The sequence below is a fragment of the Schistocerca americana genome, chromosome 7 (assembly GCF_021461395.2).
Source record: "Schistocerca americana isolate TAMUIC-IGC-003095 chromosome 7, iqSchAmer2.1, whole genome shotgun sequence".
NCBI classification, from domain to species: domain Eukaryota; kingdom Metazoa; phylum Arthropoda; class Insecta; order Orthoptera; family Acrididae; genus Schistocerca; species Schistocerca americana.
In genome coordinates, this window is record NC_060125.1 from 502967451 (window position 1) to 502985255 (window position 17805).

At 39.7% G+C, this 17805-nt stretch overlaps 1 protein-coding gene across 1 annotated transcript in view; it reads right to left on the reverse strand.

Moving 5' to 3' along the window:
* Positions 1 to 17805, reverse strand: part of LOC124622386 (CD82 antigen-like) — a 114243-nt gene that overhangs the window by 35880 nt on the left and 60558 nt on the right. The gene's annotated exons all lie outside the window — the stretch shown is intronic.

Below are 17805 nucleotides of genomic sequence, written 5' to 3' on the forward strand. Positions count from 1 at the left end.
CTTTGGTTTGTTGCCCTTATTAATGTTCCCTGTGAGTGTTTGATATGGCACAATAATTGTTGGCAATTTCTTAATCTAATTACATTTCATTACATAGATGTGGGCCATGTAACAAATGGTTTACCTGACAATGATGGTCAAATGGCAGCAATCAATTATCTCTATCAACCAGGTTTTGCTAAGGAAGAAAAAGTACAGTTTCAGCCAAATCATAAATGTAGTTAAACTGTTGAGAGGGAATATACTGAATGAACAATGAGAAGAAGTTAACCATGGCCCATAGTAACTGAAGGACGGTATTCTTTCTTACAAATATTTGTACAACACTGTGAATGTAGTTCCCCTTCACAACAGGTAGATGACAGTTATAATGGAAACTGAGAGAAATGGCAGCTAACATACAGGATCATAGTATTTTATGCATGGATGAGAGAACTTTATTTAATTCAGAGGACTGGCTCTAATCAAGTTATGAAGCTACATTGCAAGTAGTATTGCAAATCTCTTGACTGTGTCATCAAAATGGCAAAACCATGCAATTTACCCAAAACATCCCAAATTCCCGGAACAAAGTAAAGGCAATCTGAAGCTATATTAAGCATTAAATGAATAAAGTAAATAAATAAAATGATATTCAATTCCCTGATGACAGCAGCAATGAGACAACTGAAGTTAAATTCAAATTATTGTTCACTAAATTCAGTTTACTCTAACTAACAATAGTTGAAAACATGGGGACAAAAAATTAGACATTCAAAAGCAGGGCCATTAGACTTACTTAGACAGATATTGCATACTTTACAGCTAGACACCAGTTTTGGCAAATCAGCTGTTTAAGACAACTCAAAAAATTATTAGGTCACTGAAAGCATTCATTCTTATATCTCAGTCAAAACACTAAGATCTTTTGCTGTCCTGGCAGCATTCTACATGAGGTATCTTTGTAACCAGTTGATAAGTCAAGATGTCTTTCCTGAAAGACTGAATTATGTGTTAGTAAAACCCATTTATGAAAGTGGAGATAAGCAACCAATTTCTAATAATAGATGGGTCTTCCTCATTCCTGTATTCTTAAACATTTTGGGGTGATAAGCTGTTTGGTTTCTAGCTGGGTGACAATATTAAGATGTCATGACATTTCAACAAGAGTCATATTCAGAATCTTTCTTGCAAAGTGTCAAGATTTGTGGATGCCACAATATTTATACTATAAGTGTGCCCCACCACCCGGCTGCGTGAAGCTAGTCATGTTTGAGTGGCGAGTGTGGAGGGCAGTGGAGGTGCAGTTGTATGGGTGAAGGATGGGTCAAAGGCCATGCTTGAATCTCTGCATGGGCACTCCAGATGTATGTTGTGTTCTGGGCAGTGCTGGGAACATTTATCATATTATCAGTAACATGGGATTCCATGCTGAACTAAGTTGATAACCTTCATTCCTGTTGACCAGGCTCTTGTGCATTCATGTTTCTATGTATTCCTTAACATTCCTGTCCTGAAGCTGGTTCCTTGGCATAGCAACTTCGTGTTCTCAAAGTCAGAAGTGAGATTTTTGTTTCATTATGCTCTGCTGCTGCTGATTTCTCTCTGTCTCCCAGTTGTACATTTTGAGATACAGCACTGCATTTGCCCAATGCATTCGTGACCAAATTCACATGAAATGTTATACATGCCTGGTATGCTCAGTTTTTGTGGGTCTCTTGCAGAGTCAAGGAACTCTGTAATCTTGGGCAGTGGCTGGACAGTTTTGATGTATTTTCTAAGCAGCCTCACAATTTTGGCTGAGAGCAGTCCCAAGTAAGAAGGAATGATCCTCTTGTTTCCTTCCTCTCTTCTGAGTTTGCAGCACATTATCTTTTGTTGGACACCTTTCTAATCTATGCTCCACTGCACCTATTTTTACAGAACACTTCCATCATGTGTTGTAGCTTTGCTGGGAGGTTTTCTTTTTTACAGATGATGTGTGCATTAGGTATTAGCATGGTTGGCACTATAGGTACATGTCTGTGTGGGTCTTCTTCCTAGACACTGAAGGCTAGTGCACCATCTGACTTCTTCTTTTTTAGGGTATTCAAGAAAGCCAGACATCCTTTCTCCTCTACTTCCACAGTGGATGCAACATTTGGATGGATGCTATTAAGATGGTCGCAAAACTCATTAAATATTTGTCTGCCATGTTCTCACAGCTTAAAGAGTTCATCGACATAGTGGAATAAGTGCTCGGATTTATTTACAGGCAGTATGAAGTACCATCTCCTCAAAGCATTCCATGTGGAGATTTGTAAACCCATCAATTTGTCCCAAAAACTCCCCATTCCACTTGAAGTAGGAGATAGTCAGTGATGCTTAGAAAGTTTATCCATTTGAAGCTCAAAATGTTGATCCAAGAGTCTTGAAGAGGTACTTTCATGAAGAGTGATGTAACATCAAATCTCATAAGCAGGCCAACCCTCTGGAATGGTGTGCCCTAAAGAACTTTCACAAAATTGGCCAAATTCTTTACACAATGAGTACTGTGTCCCACAAGAGGTTTTAGAAATTTAGCTATATATTTGGCTGGTCCATGATTATGTACATTAATGGTGTCAAATATTGGCTGAAGAGGTGCCCCTTCCTTGCAGATTTTCAGAAGTCCATACACTTGTGGTATGGTTGGTGGTCTGGGATACAATTGCTTCTTCACTTCCTATAATGAACCCGAGCTCCTTAACATAGAAATGATTTTCCTAATTACTGTAATGATTGGATACTTCTTGTAGACCAAGTCCTGTATTAGAGAGATAATTTTGTGCTTGTAATCATTAGTATGAATTAGCACCTGAAATGCTGCATGTTTAATCCAACCATTAACATGCTATAGACATCCCTCTTTATTCCTTTATCATAAATATAGAAGCATAATTGCACCATAAATGCTTAGATAATTGTCAACCTTTTCAATGATTTCATATTCTTATTATTACAGTTGTAATTTATTCAATCCTGAATGTTTTAATGTAATTGGTTTTACTTAGGGTTAATTAGTTAACAGGATACCAGGATCTGATGATATTGTAAATTCATTATAATGAAAAATCAAACAGTGGAAACTCCAGGATGGAATAACAACAATATTATGAAAAGGACAGGTTTCTACTCACTATATAGAGGACACATTGAGTTTCAGACAGGCACAATGATAAGACTGCTATACATTTTAGCTTTCAGCCGAAATGCCTTCTTCTGAAGTAGAAAACGTACATATATTCACACAAGCACAATTCACTCACACATAACCAGTATTTTTGACTGTTGGGTACGGACTTAGTTGTAACTGAGCCTGATGGGAGCAGTAAGCCAGTGGAGTGGGAGGGGGGCTATGGAGGAGGCATGAGGTGGAGACGGGTTGGAAACAGCAGGGTAGGCTGGGAGCTGCTGGGACTTGGTTGGGATGAGGTAGGGCTGCAGTTGGAGGTTGGGGGGGGGGGGGGGGGGAGGGAGGAAAGAAGTAGAAAAGTGTAAAAGGACTACTGGGTGTGTTGGTGGAATGAAATGCTATGTTGTGCTGGAGTGGGAGCAGGGAAGGGGATTGGTAAATGGAGGACAGGGACTTGTGAAGGTTCAGGCCTGGGGGCTTATGGGAATATAGGATATATTGTAGGAAGAGTTCCAGCCTGCACAGTTCTGAAAAGCTGGTGTTGGTACAAAGCTCCCAGGCTGCACAGGCTGTGAAGCAGTCATTGAAGTGAAGCACATTGTATTGGGTAGCATGTTCAGCAACTGAATGGTCCAGCTGTCTCTTGGCCACAATTTGTCAGTGGCCATTCAAGCAGACAGACAGCTTGTTAGTCATCATGCCCATGTAGAAAGCAGCACACTGGTTGCAGCTTAGACATTTGCTCGCCTGACTGCTTTCTTACATAGCCCTGCCTTTGATGGGATAGGAAGTGGACTGGAGTAGGTGGTGATGAGAGGCTGTGTGGGGCACGTCTTGCAACTAGGTCATTACAAGGATTGTGTAATTGTGTGTGTTTTCTACTTCAGAAGAAGGTCTTTCAGCAAAAGCTAAAATTTGTAGCAGTCTTTTTGTTGTATCCTGTTTATGGTGAGTAGCAATCTATTCTTCCCAAGATATTGTCACTACTACGGGAAAATACATGTGTCAAAATTGAAACTTAGGAACCAACAACCTAGTCAGTTTTGTAGACCCATTGTTCCTGACTCATATAAAGTAATTAATCTATCTTAATGATTCAAAAGTTATTAATTAATTATCTAAGTACTTGAATTTGCCCTGGTATGTATTTATTCCAGTTCTATTGGTCTACCTCCTCCTTCTGCCACTTTCTGTCTGCATCCTCCAACCTCTTTCTCTGTTCATCTCCTCCTACCTCTCTCTTGGTCCATCTGATTATCTCCACTCTCTATGGCCACTTCCTCCTCCCCCAACTAAGTCCATTTCCTCCTGCCCCTTTGTCTCCTCCTCAAGCCCTCTATCTCCTCCCATACTCTCTCTCTCTCTCTCTGTCTGTTCCCCTCCACATTGCCCCTCTCTGTCCCTCCATCTCTTCCATCCTCCATTCTCTTTCCATGTTGCCTTTGCACCCGTACACACACATCACATATATTTAATATGTTTCACACGTACACCTAGATGTCTAGTAAATTTCATCCCGCAGTTTCGTTTTCATGCAGCTCAGGTGTTTATGACATCATATGGAACTATGTGTCTTACAATGATATAATTTTGCAGGTGCATCCAAAATGTGTTGTGAATAGAGTTAGTAGTGAAGAAGTCATCATCATTATCTTGAACAGTTTCCAGCCCCACACTGAGTCTGCTTGGAACACAAGCCTCTCCATCTAGTCCTGTTCTCCCACCAGCTTTCTGCGTCACTCTAGTCTAGTCCCAGGCTTTCTTTTTTATCTTTTTCTAGCACACTCCTCTACACCTTTCCCCAACTATCTCTTGGTCTTCCTCTTGCTTGTTTCCTTTGCATCTCCATTTAGTGAATCCTCTTGTTTTCCATTCTCTTTAAGTGCCTGTATCATCTTAGCCTTGATGTTTCAATCCTGTTCTGCAAGAGTTCCTATTTCACTATTTCCCTTACCTTCTCATTCTGCATCCTATCTCTACTTGTTGCTTCTATATATAATACTTCTGAGGAACTTTGTTTCACATACCTGTAATCTGCTTACACATTTTTTCTTCAATACCCAAGTTTCAGATGCATAGGTCAATAATGGGCTGTAGTAAGTTGCTGTTTGTGGGACATCACTGTTACAAATCAGGCTCCTAATGCTTCACAGGAATTCTTCTGTCTGGCTGCCATGTTCACTGATCTCTTTCTCATTTGTTCCAATTTCCTCTGTCACACTCCCCTAATACTTGATATTTCCCATCTTCTTCAGATGTTCATCTCCAATCCTTATTCTGCTAGTTGATCTATTTTTCTTTCTAATTAGTATCAGGCTCTCTCATTTGTTTACATTAAGTTTCATCCCCTACTTCTCATAGTTTCTTCCCAAGCATCCAGGTGTTCCTTAATCTCCTCCTCCCTAGTGAAGAAGTAATATATTAAATTGCCATGCATGGTGCGGCACTTTTTCATACTTCTTTGCTGGTACATTCAGTGGTATATATGAGTATTTTCTGAAAATGTGTCATGAATACAGTTAGTAGTAAAGAAGTAATAATTAAAATACCATGCTCCATGTGGCCATTTTATTGCATGGACAATGAAAATGTAGTAAGTGATAAACTTTCTTCCTTTCATCATTCTGTGGGTTGTAAGGGACAAAAGATTTTTAGACGTGTGAAATTCTGTTTATAGTTTATTGCAAGATACTAAGTGCTCTCATTCTCAAATATTGGATGAATAAATTCTGGATATTTGCACATCATGGGTATACTTCTTTCTCACTCCCACCCCCACCACTTTGACAAGGTAGGTTGTTCTTACTACAAAAGTGATTCTTTCCAGAGAGGAAGTGACATGTATATCAAGTTTGGTTGAAAATGGTCCAGTAGCTCAGGAGGAGATGTGGAGCACACGTACATACATACATTTTTATATGTGCAAATTTAGATCCAGTTTCAAGATACCTCCATCATATTTTCAAATTCTGTTTTGATAATGTAGTAACACAAAATTTCCTGAACACAGTGATGTTGTTGGACATTCCATGTTTCTGATTTTGAGGGAAATATTCGAAATTTAAACTTTTGTTGAACAGATTATAAATAGCAGCTGTACTAGAAGCTGGAGAAAATTTATTGCACACAAAATTACAATATCAAAAGTTATGGCCTTGTGTATTTGCAATACACAAGCTCACAAATCATTTAGTACATGAAATACATAGTCACAAAAACTCATTGTGGCTAACTCAGTAACATTCTGTCTTTAGTATTATTATTCAATTCACCATTTTTAGTAACTGACGAGAAACTGTGAAATTGCAAGATGCTGCCAAAAAGAGAAACTTTAAATAGACAGAATCAAGACTGAATGAGGCATCTGGGCAGTATATTCATCAGAGCAAGGACTATGTTATTTGCAATGGTGAAAGCTTACTTCAATATTGTCAAGGGTATCATGTAGGGATACTACAGAAGTAATTAAAGATTGTGTTAATGTCAAGACAATGGTGAGTAAGCACCAAGTGCTGAACTATTTTCATTGTATGTGTATGTAACTGAGTACTGAACACTTACTATTGTATGTGTATTAAAAGCAGTTATTCATTAATCATACCTCGAGGTTTCTTTTGTGGGAATAAACTTCCCATAATTAGTATGGTGTCTGTATTTTCTGGCAACATTAACATAATTCAGTATTCTGAAGAACTCATACTGTCACCATTGAATTAGTTTTGTCTGCAGGAAGGACTTGTACCTGCATGCACTGAACTGCCATCACCCAGAACAAAGGCAGACAGTGCTAACCACCCTGGTTAGTACACACATCCTCTGCAACAAAGAAAGCCTCCCAGCTGAGCTACAACGTCAGAGGAAAATATTCCACAAAAATGGGTCCAGTGAAATTCAAATTAAAGAAGCGTCTCAAAAAGTTGTAGTAAACCAGGAAGATGCACTGGTTTGGAACCAGAGATGGTCTTTCCTCCTTTATGCTCTCAGCCAAAATTGTAAGGTTCCTTGGAAAACGCAACATCGAAACCATATTCTGAGCACTGCCTGAGATGAAAAAATTTCTTGGTTCTGCTAAAGAATCGCCAAAACTGATCTCCCAGGGGTATATAGCATCCCATGTGAATGTGGCAAACTGGACACACATAGCACTGTATCTCAAAACACTGTGAGGAACACATCAAGTGTTTCCAGCTGAGACACACAGAAAAATTAGCAGTGGTAGAGCATAGCATAAACAAACATCAAACGTTTGACTCTGAGAACAAAGTTGCTATGCCAACAACTGGCTATTTGTGCAGTGCTGTTAAGAAATCCATAGAAATATGGATTCACAAAAATCGGATCTAAAGGGATTAGGGTTATCAACTAAGTTTGGCATGGAATCTCAAGTTAGCACCAATACAATAAGTGTTTGCTCAGCACTGTCCAGCACACAAGATACAACCAGAATGCCCATGCAGAGATATTGATCACAGCCTCCAACTTGTCTACCTTCCCCACCTTGCACTTACCCAACCCTCCCTCCCCCCCCACCCCCCCCCTCCCTACCCTCCATACACATTAGCCACATAGGATCCAGCTACACACAGCCAGGTGGGTGCAGGGGGTGCATCACTGATATAAATATTGAGACAACAACAAATCTTGATGCTACACCAGAAGACAATGAGTATGGCACTCATCAAAACTTTGTGGTATCTTAATGCTAACATTTGGCTTGAAAACAGAGAGCTTTTTGTCAATAATGTATGATTGGAAAGTCTACATTCACAAATAAAAATGTCTAACAGTTATTGTAAGTAGAGATCAATGGGCTAACACTGATGACATTCCATGAGAGAAGTTAGTGGGCATCAGATGGATAATAAACCAAGTTTGCATCACCAGCATATGAATAAGTTAATAAAAACATTCAGTTCTGCATGCTGTGCACTTAGAAATCTGTAATTTGTTGATCTGTAGACATTATTGTTAGCATAATTTTCATTTCACTCAACCCAATCCTGTAGCACAATCTTCTAGGGACATAGCAAGGTCAAAAATTACTTATTCTACAAATGCCTGTATTACTGTGTGAAGTTAATCATTTTCATGATTAGTCTTACAAGCTGCCCATCTATTTGTGGTCATAATACAGGACGGCACAGGGAAACTGGAATTTTTCAGAGGAGTAGTGGCAGCCCTGAGAAGTTCGTAGAAAAATGAGTGTGGCATCTGTAAGTGGAACTCCTTGCCATTTACTGATCATGGAGGAGTGATTTGGTTCAAACATGCTGTTCACATGAAGACATTTTACAAGAATGTTGACACTCTGATTGTTACTTAACAAGAATTCCAACATTCATTTAGGTCTGCAATCCATCATGATATGTCATTTTGTTGTCAGTATTTTCATGCAGGATTAGGCCCATTCCCGTATCAATAGCTATGTAAACAAACAGAATCTAAGACCGATAATCTGAAAACTGTTGCTCACTGCAAGAATGAACATTACCCAGTGTAAATGTTACAGTTTACAGTGTGCCATGTCAGTGTGATGTATGATGGAGTCTTAGGGTCTTACTTCTTTGAGGGCGATAAAGGGAATGCAATGATACTCTGAGCATTCTGTAGCAGAAAAACTTAAGAACTTTCCCAGACTTCATATTCCTTATTTTCGACAAGATAGAACCATGGCCCATAATGATGAAATAAATCTCGGGTGAACAGCCTGGTATGAGTGTGCATAGGACACAATATTTCGGCAATCGACCATGTTGCCATCATCAGGTGCACTGATGTACTGACCAGCGGTGGGCCGGCACCATGTATCTATAGGACAATCCCCCTCCCGCTCCTCCCTCAGGCGCTTCCTATGAGACGGTGAGGTCCATGCCCTGTGCGCGGTCCAGGTACAGCGTCCATGCTCCTGATGATGGAAACGTGGTCGATTGCTGAAATATTATGTCCTATGCACACTCATACCAGGCTGTTCACCTGAGATTCATTTCGCCATAAAATATGCCTGGACAAATTGAAGAATCACATCATGGCCCATAATGTCTGAGCATCAGTGGTAGCTATTTGACAGTTTTACATCTGTATTTACATCTGTACTCTGCAAACCACTGTAAAGTGCAAAGCAGAGCCTCAGTCCCACTGAATCAACTATCAGGGCTTTTTCCCATTCCATTCACATATGGAGTGCAGGAAGAATCACACACTTTTGACTCTGAGAATACAAAATTGAGAATACAAATTTGTTATGCCAAACCACTGACCACTGGAACAGTATTATCATGAAATCTATAGAAATACATATCCAAAGAGAGGGGCCAAATTAAGTCATCTTTGTCTTCACTTGTACTTGACACAGGTGGATCTACACATATCAAAAAAAGTTTTGCATAACCCCAGTTCTGAGAGTTCTAGAACCTGTACAGAAAATTGGAATAGAGATCAACATAAACATCATTTGCACCCTTTTTATCACTCATGAAAACCACACATTGCATGTTGTACCACCATACAGTGAGACCTTCAGTGGTGGTAGTCCAGATCACCGTACACGTGTGTATTCGTCGTGGCATACTATCCACAAGTTCATCAAGGCACTATTGGTCCAGATTGTCTCACTCCTCAACAGCGATTCGGCGTAGATCCCTCAGAGTGGTTGGTGCGTCATGTTATATGTAAACAGCCCTTTTCAATCCATCCCAGGCATATTCAATAGGATTCTTGTCTGGAGAACATACTGGCCACTCTAGTCGGGCAATGTCATTGTCCTGAAAGAAGTCATTCACAAGAGGTGCACAATGGGTCGAAAATTGTCGTCCATGAAGACTACCTCGCCAATTGGTTGCCGACATGGTTGCATTATCAGTTGGAGGATGGCATTCACATATCGTACAGCTGTTAAGGTGCCTTCCATGACCACCAGCGGCACACGTTGGCCCCACATAATGCCACACCAAAACAGCAGGGAACCTCCACCTTGCTGCACTCAACGGACAGTGTGTCTAAGGCGTTCAGCCTGACCGGGTTGCTTCCAAACATGTATCCAACGACTGTCTGGTCGAAAGCATATGCGACACTCATCAGTGAAGAGAACGTGATGCCAATCCTGAGCAGTCCATTCAGCATGTTGTTGGGCCCATCTGAACTGCACTGCATGGTGTCATGGTTGCAGAGATGGATCTCGCCATGGAGGCAGTGAGTGAAGTTGCTCATCATGCAGCATTTGTGCAGTTTGAGTTGTAACACGACATCCTGTGGCTGCACAAAAAGCATTATTCAACATGGTGGCATTGCTGTCAGGGTTCCTCTGAGTCATAATCCACAGGTAGCAGTCATCCACTGCAGTAGTAGCCCTTGGGCGGCTTGAGCAAGGCATGTCACTGACAGTTCCTGTCTCTCTGTATCTCCTCCATGTCCGAACAACATCGCTTTGGTTCACTTCGAGACACCTGGACACCTCCCTTGTTGAGAGGCATTCCTGACACAAAGTAACAATGCGGACGTGACCGAACCACAGTACTGAAAGTCTAGGCATTGTTGAACTACAAACAACAAGAGCCGTGTACCTCCTCCCTGGTGGAATGACTGGAACTGATGGGCTATTGGACCCCATATGTCTAATAGGCACTGCTCATGCATGGTTGTTTACATCTTTGGGTGGGTTTAGTGACATCTCTGAACAGTCAAAGGGACTGTGTCTGTGATACGATATCCACAGTCAATGTCTATCTTCAGGAGTTCTGGGAACCGGGTCCATGCAAAACTTTTTTTGATGTGTGTATTTCATCATGGGGTCTGAGTTACTTGCCCTTCCTCTACAGCCTCTACCAACCTGTCCCTCTCTCCTCCCTGAGGAAGGAACTATTAGTTCTGAAAGCTAGGAAGTTGTAACTTTTACTTTTGCGTGTCTGTCAGCAGTAGTACACTATCTGATCAAAAGCATATGGACACCCCTATGTAAATCAGAATTGATCAGCAGATGTCATGAGAGGTAAAGCCACCAGTATTGTGTTGTCAGTAAAGAAGCAGTAACAACAGAATGAGTCAGTCAGGGTAGCTCAGTGACTTTAAAAATAGATTAATCATTGGATATCACCAGAGGAAAAAAAATCCCTCACTGGCATATAACCCTTCTAAGGCTGCCCAAGTTGACTGTTGTTGATGTGACAGTGAAATGGAAACATGAAGAAACAACCACAGCTAAACCAGAGAGACTTCATTTACTGACAGCCAGGAACCACTCAGCATAGTAGAGGGTGAATGTAAAACAAAAATGCATGAGGCTTGTAATATTTATGCCTTATTCAGCCATCATATTAGGCTCCAGGAAGCTATTCCCAGGGCAGTGGAGATGCAAGAAGCATAGAGATGACGCAATGTGGGATGAGGTACTGGTGACAGATGTTAGATTCGGTACCATTCCCGTGAGAAAGACCGCCTGCATGATGCTGCTGCTCTGTGACTGGCTGCTGTGTTCGGCGGTAAGGCGGCAAAACATTAAACTTTAGTTGCTATTATTAATTAAACCTGTCATCCAAATTACCTCATTTTTTTAAATAAACATCTCTCAACAGCCAGCTATCAATCAGTCATTTCAAAATTATTAAAATCAAAGTATTACTAAAACAAAGGACTGATGATATTACTGCCGATGCACTTTGGTGGCGTTCGAGTTAGGCCTTGCTGGCTTGGCGCGCCAAGTGTCTCAGGCAGTCCGGCTCTCCAGTTCTGACCGTTCCAGTAGACAGACATGTTGTCTGTTATAGCAGTATTTGTTTCATGCAATTTTATTTACTACAGTTCCGACCATCGCTAGGTACAAACATGTTGTCTGTAATTGTAGTATTTGATTCATGTAATTTTATTCTCCAGTTCTGACGGTTCCAGTAGACAGACATATTGTCTGTGGCAGGATGTATTTCATGTTATTTTAGCCAGATATAATGACTGTGGAAAGATATGTTCAATACGTTGTGATCAAGAACAGTTTCTCACGTCTATATCAATAAAAACACGAGTGGCATCCCAAATGAGTTATAGTTTATTCATTACAGCAGTTCCTCGCAAAGTTAATTTCAGCCTCAAGAAAAAGAATCCACGACCTGCGTGCCATTTTCTGTGCTGGGGACATCATCATCATGAAGACAGGAGGTTAGTGAAGTGTACAAGAACTTATGTATTCCACACAGGGCAGTGGAAACAACTAGGCACCTCACGTGTACTACATGCACAGTACAAATGTGCTCAGTGATACGTCATCTGCAGTAATGCAGAGGAGGTAAAGAAGGATGAAAGTATTAACACTATCTCACTTTTATTCCTTTTTTCTTGCCGTAGGCTGTCCATAGTGAATGGGGAACAATGGTCAAGGGGCTCCTCATAAGCCACACATTCTCTAGTCAGTGCTAAGTGATGCTTGATTTGATGTAAAGAGTGATGTCACAGGACAGTGGATCACTGGCAGTGAGTAATGAATCACCTGTGCTAATCCAATGCAAAGGTTTGGATTTGGTGAATGCCTGGAGAATGTTATCTGCCATCATATGTAGTGCCAAGGAGGGGGTGGCTTACAGTCTGGGACTGTGTTTGATGGTTGAACAAGAAAAGTAATATGCCATCCTGTCACATTACTATGGACAACTGCTTGAGATGATTAAAACTGGTAATCTGAAAGCCTAAATTTGTTTTTGTTTGGGAAAAAATTATTCTAATAAACAAAGTAATTATGATTGTCTCCAAACAATAGAAATGTTGTATGTCATATTAAAGAATTTTGTATGGAGCAGCACAACTTACGTGGACTGAAACAAGACTGATTTTGGGGACTAAGTTAAAGTAAGAGAAACTTGCCTGGCCTTAAATTCTTTTCAGCTGCATTTGTAAGTCATAAACTTATTCAAATGTATTCAATTATTAGGGAGACTGATTGTACTTTAACACTCTTCTCTGAAGACTTTCTTATTCATCCACAAAAGAGTTTGATGTTTGTTATCATAAAAAAGGCAATAAACATTCATGTGTATAGGGTCAATACTCCACATGAAGCACTTTGTAACTATACCATTGGCTTTTCATCAAAATTACCCTCATCTCATGAGGCACAAATGCACAATAGTTGTTCTGTTATAGACAGACATTTATTGAAAACAAGAAAGAACTGCAAATACACAGCAAGTACAGAATTACAAGTCACAGAGATGAAATTACAAGACTGAAATGGTACAACACATTACTGTCACTGTTTGAAATGTAACTGAAATAGTCTTTAGATGTGGGCTAAGCCCGGAAGAAGGACAAGCACAGTTTACATCTACAGCTGTACAATGCAAACTACCATGAGCTGCACGACAGATGGTACAGCCCATTGTACCAGTTATTAGGGTTTCTTCCATACCATTCACGTTTTGAGTGTGGGAAGAATGACTGTTTGAATGCCTCTGTGCATGCAGTAATTATGACTGTCTCCAAACAATAAAAATGTCCTATGTCATATTAAAGAATTTTGTATGGAGCAGCACAACTTATGTGGACTGAAACAAGACTGATTTTGGGGACTAGGTTAAAGTAAGAGAAACTTGCCTGGCCTCACAATCCCTGTGTGAGCAACACATAGGGAGTAATAATATATTCCTAGACTCATTAATTAAAGTCAGTTCTTGAAACTTGGTTAATATACTTTCTCAGGATAGTTTACATCTATCTGCAAGATTCTGCCAGTTCAGTTTCTTCAGTATCTCTGTGACACGATGCCATGGATCAAACAAATCTGTGACCATTTGTGCTGCTGTTCTCTGCATACATTCAATATTCTCTGTTAGTCCTATTTGGTACAGGTCTCACACACTTGAGCAACACTCTAGGATGAGTCGCACAAGTGATTTTTCTAGGATGAGTCGCATAAGTGATTTTTAAGCAACCTCCTTTGTAGACTGATTGCACTTTCCTAGTATTCCACCAATAAACCGAAATCTGCCACCTGCTTTACACACAATTGAGCCTATGTGATCATTCCATTTCATATCACTACACAGTGTTACACCCAAGTATTTGTAGGAGTTGGCCGATATTTCTGAACATTTAAAGAAAGTTGCCAATCTTTGCACCATTTTGAAATCTTATCAAGATCTGACTGAATATTTATCCTGCTTCTTTCAGACAGTACTTCATTATAGATAACTGCATCATCTGCAAAATGTCTGAGATTACTGTTAATATTTGTGACAAAAAATAAGAACACCTACAGCCGTCCTTATGATTTTATTTTATTTTGTCACTACCAGTTTCAACGCTTCATTGCGTCATCTTCAGGCCTGTATGCATAAAACATTAAAGATAGCATTATCAACTTATCAGTCAAGTTACGTAGAAACAGATTATAACAGAATGAGAACAAAGGCAAGACTCTACAAAAGAATTTATTAATCAATATTGTCTGTGAGGTCATATTGTCTTTGGCCAAGATGGCACCATTTGAAGTTGTATGTGTCGATAAAGTGAACAAAATTTAGAGTGAGGTGGTGAATACGCGATTTTGTAGTGATTGTAACGGGGAAATTGTGAAGCTAAATGAATTTACTGCCTAACTACGGTACTGAAAATTCTGTGCTGTGAAAGCTACAGACAGCACAAGTTCCTGATTTTCAAACAAGTAGGCCTAAATTGCAAGACTGGAAACAAGTAAGTGCTGTGAAAGCAAAAAAGGTATCAATCATAGCAAATGAACAAAAGTTTGTTGATAAAAACATCTATAGTGTACTCTCATTAAGTGGTCATAGTGATTGCAGTAAATATGCAGAACCCAATAACGAACATCGTACATGTGATGTTGGAAGAAACAGACTGAAAAGTATGAAAGTAAGATACAACACCAGATTCTCAATAAAAAGTGTAGTGAACGCCTGAAAACTATCCTAATGAAGTGTAGTGAACTTCCAAAAACTAACAAAAAAAAGGCTGTTAGTAAGGAAAATGGGTGCAGTTCACAGTGCAAATATAATCATGGCAATGCAGTTATTGACTCCTTCAATGAACTCTGTCATTCTTCAATGAAACACACACCAAAGTGCAATGTGATTTTACTCGCAGATAACCATAGAAGAAATCTAGCTGGAATCCTATACAACTCAAACAATCGAAACTTCCTGGCAGATTAAAACTGTGTGCCGGGCCGAAACTCGAACTCGTGACCTTTGCCCTTCGCGGGCAAATGCTCTACCAACTGAGCTACCCAAGCACGACTCACACCCCGTCCTCACAGCTTTACTTCTGCCAGTACCTCGTCTTCTACCTTCCAAACTTTACAGAAGCTCTCCTGCAAACCTTGCAGAACTAGCACTCCTGAAAGAAAGGATATTGCGGAGACATGGCTTAGCCACAGCCTGGGGGATGTTTCCAGAATGAGATTTTCACTCTGCAGCGGAGTGTGCACTGATATGAAACTTCTCAGCACACAGTTTTAATTTGCCAGGGAAGCAATGAAACTGGTGTCTGCATTGAAGCTCTGAAGAATTTCCTTGAAGAAAATAAGCAGAAAAACACGATTGTTGCTACTGTCCCTCATCGGTACGATCTGATCAACAACTCGTGTGTAAACAAGGAAATAAGAAAAACAAATATTAGAATTAAGGCACTATGTTCTCAGAACTATATTGTCTGTAAAAGAAAATATGGAGCATACTGTAATCAATAGTGAAATCCATAACTGTAATGCAAGAAAAAGAGAGGATTACCACATAAAATTTAGCAATAAAAGAGCAACAGATCATAGTCCATTTTCTGCTGGAAGAAATTTTTATAACAGATTGCCAAATAATATAAAATTGTTAAAAGAAAACATACTTAAGGCAAAATTAAAGCAACTGTAAACTGATAAATGTTCATACTCCATCAAGGATTTTTAATGTTATTGTGTATGATTCACTTTTAGTTCTAAAAGTCCACAACTGTTAAGTTATAATGGACAAATAAACAATTTATTTATTTATTTATTTACTGATATAAAACATACACAGCAAGTGTCCCAACATATTTCCCTGGGGCACACCTGAAGTTAATTCTACATCTGACAATGACTCTCCACCCGAGATAACAAGCTGCATTCTCTGTACCGAAAAGTCCTCAATCCAGTCACAGATTTCAATTGATACCCCATATGATCATACTTTTAACAATAAGTGTAGGTCTGGTAACGAATCAAATGCTTTTCAGAAATCAAGGAATACTGCATCTACTTGACTGAATTGATCCAAAGCATTCAGTATGTCATGTGAGAAAAGCGCAAGTTGGGTTCCACATGACTGATGTTTTCGGAATCTGATGTTGGTTGATTTGCAAGAGGTTATTCTGTTCAAGATTCCTCATTATGTTTGAGTTCAAAACATGTTCTAAGAGTCTGCAACAAATTGATATAAAGGATATTGGATGGTAGTTTTGTGGATCACTTCTATTACCATTCTTGTAGGCGGGTGCAACGCATGGTTTTTTCCAACAACTGGGTATGGTTTTTTGTTCAAGGGATCTATTATAGACAATAGTTAGAAGAGGGGTTAACTCAGTCACAAATTCAATCTGACAGACATTCCATTGTGCCCTGGAGGTTTGTTCAGTTTTAATGATTTTAGCTGTTTCTCAACACCACTAACACTAACACATATTTCATTCATCTTTTCAGTGTTACAAGGATTAAATTGGGGCAATTCTCCTCTGTTTTCCTTTGTAAAGGAACATTTGAAGATGGAGTTAATCATTTCAGCTTTTGCTTTGCTACCCTCAATTTCATTTCCTATCTCATTCGCTAGGGACTGGACACTAACTTTGTTGCCACCAACAGCCTTCACATATGACCAGAATTTCTTTGGAATTTGTGAAATATCATTTGGCAATATTTGCTATGTTGGTCAATGGAGGCATCAGACATTGCTCTCTTGATGCTCAATGTCTCTTTCTGCAGCCCTACACTTTGTTTTACTCATAATTATGCAGTAATCTCTGTTTCTTTAGAAGTTTCTTTACAGTGACTGTATACCATGAAGCACCCTCCTCAGTTCTGCTGAATAGATTTAATACCCAGTGTTCAAATATTGTAAAGGTCTCCACAGTAGGATCCAATCAGAAAAGCATCAGTGTACCACCAGTGAGTACCACATATTATGCAAACTGTGTAAGTTCTGTGGTAATCTTTATACAGGGTGGCACAACGAAATTAATACCCTTAGCTGCATACAGGCATTGATATAAGTCAACGGGGACAGTTGAAAATGTGTGCCCCGACTGGGACTAAAACCCGGGATCTCCTGCTTACATGGCAGACACACTATTCATCTGAGCCATCGAGGACACAGAGGATAGTGCGACTGCAGGGACTTATCTCTGGCATACTTCCTGTGAGAACCACATTCATAACTTATTGTCCCACACTGTGCTCATAGTGCCCGTGCCCATCTGTTCTTTCAGACATGTCCGAAAGAACAGATACCATCTTCATATATAAAAAGCAAATAAAATGAATTTACATTAAATTCCAAGCCATTAAGTGGAGCAACAGAAGCATTAGTTTTGGGAAAAAAAGTCCATAAGATGACGGCTATTCAGATGTATGCATTCAAAGAAGTTAAAGCTGAGATACTGCATGGTACTTTTAAATAGTTTCAGACACTTTGCAGCAATTTCACATCAAAACC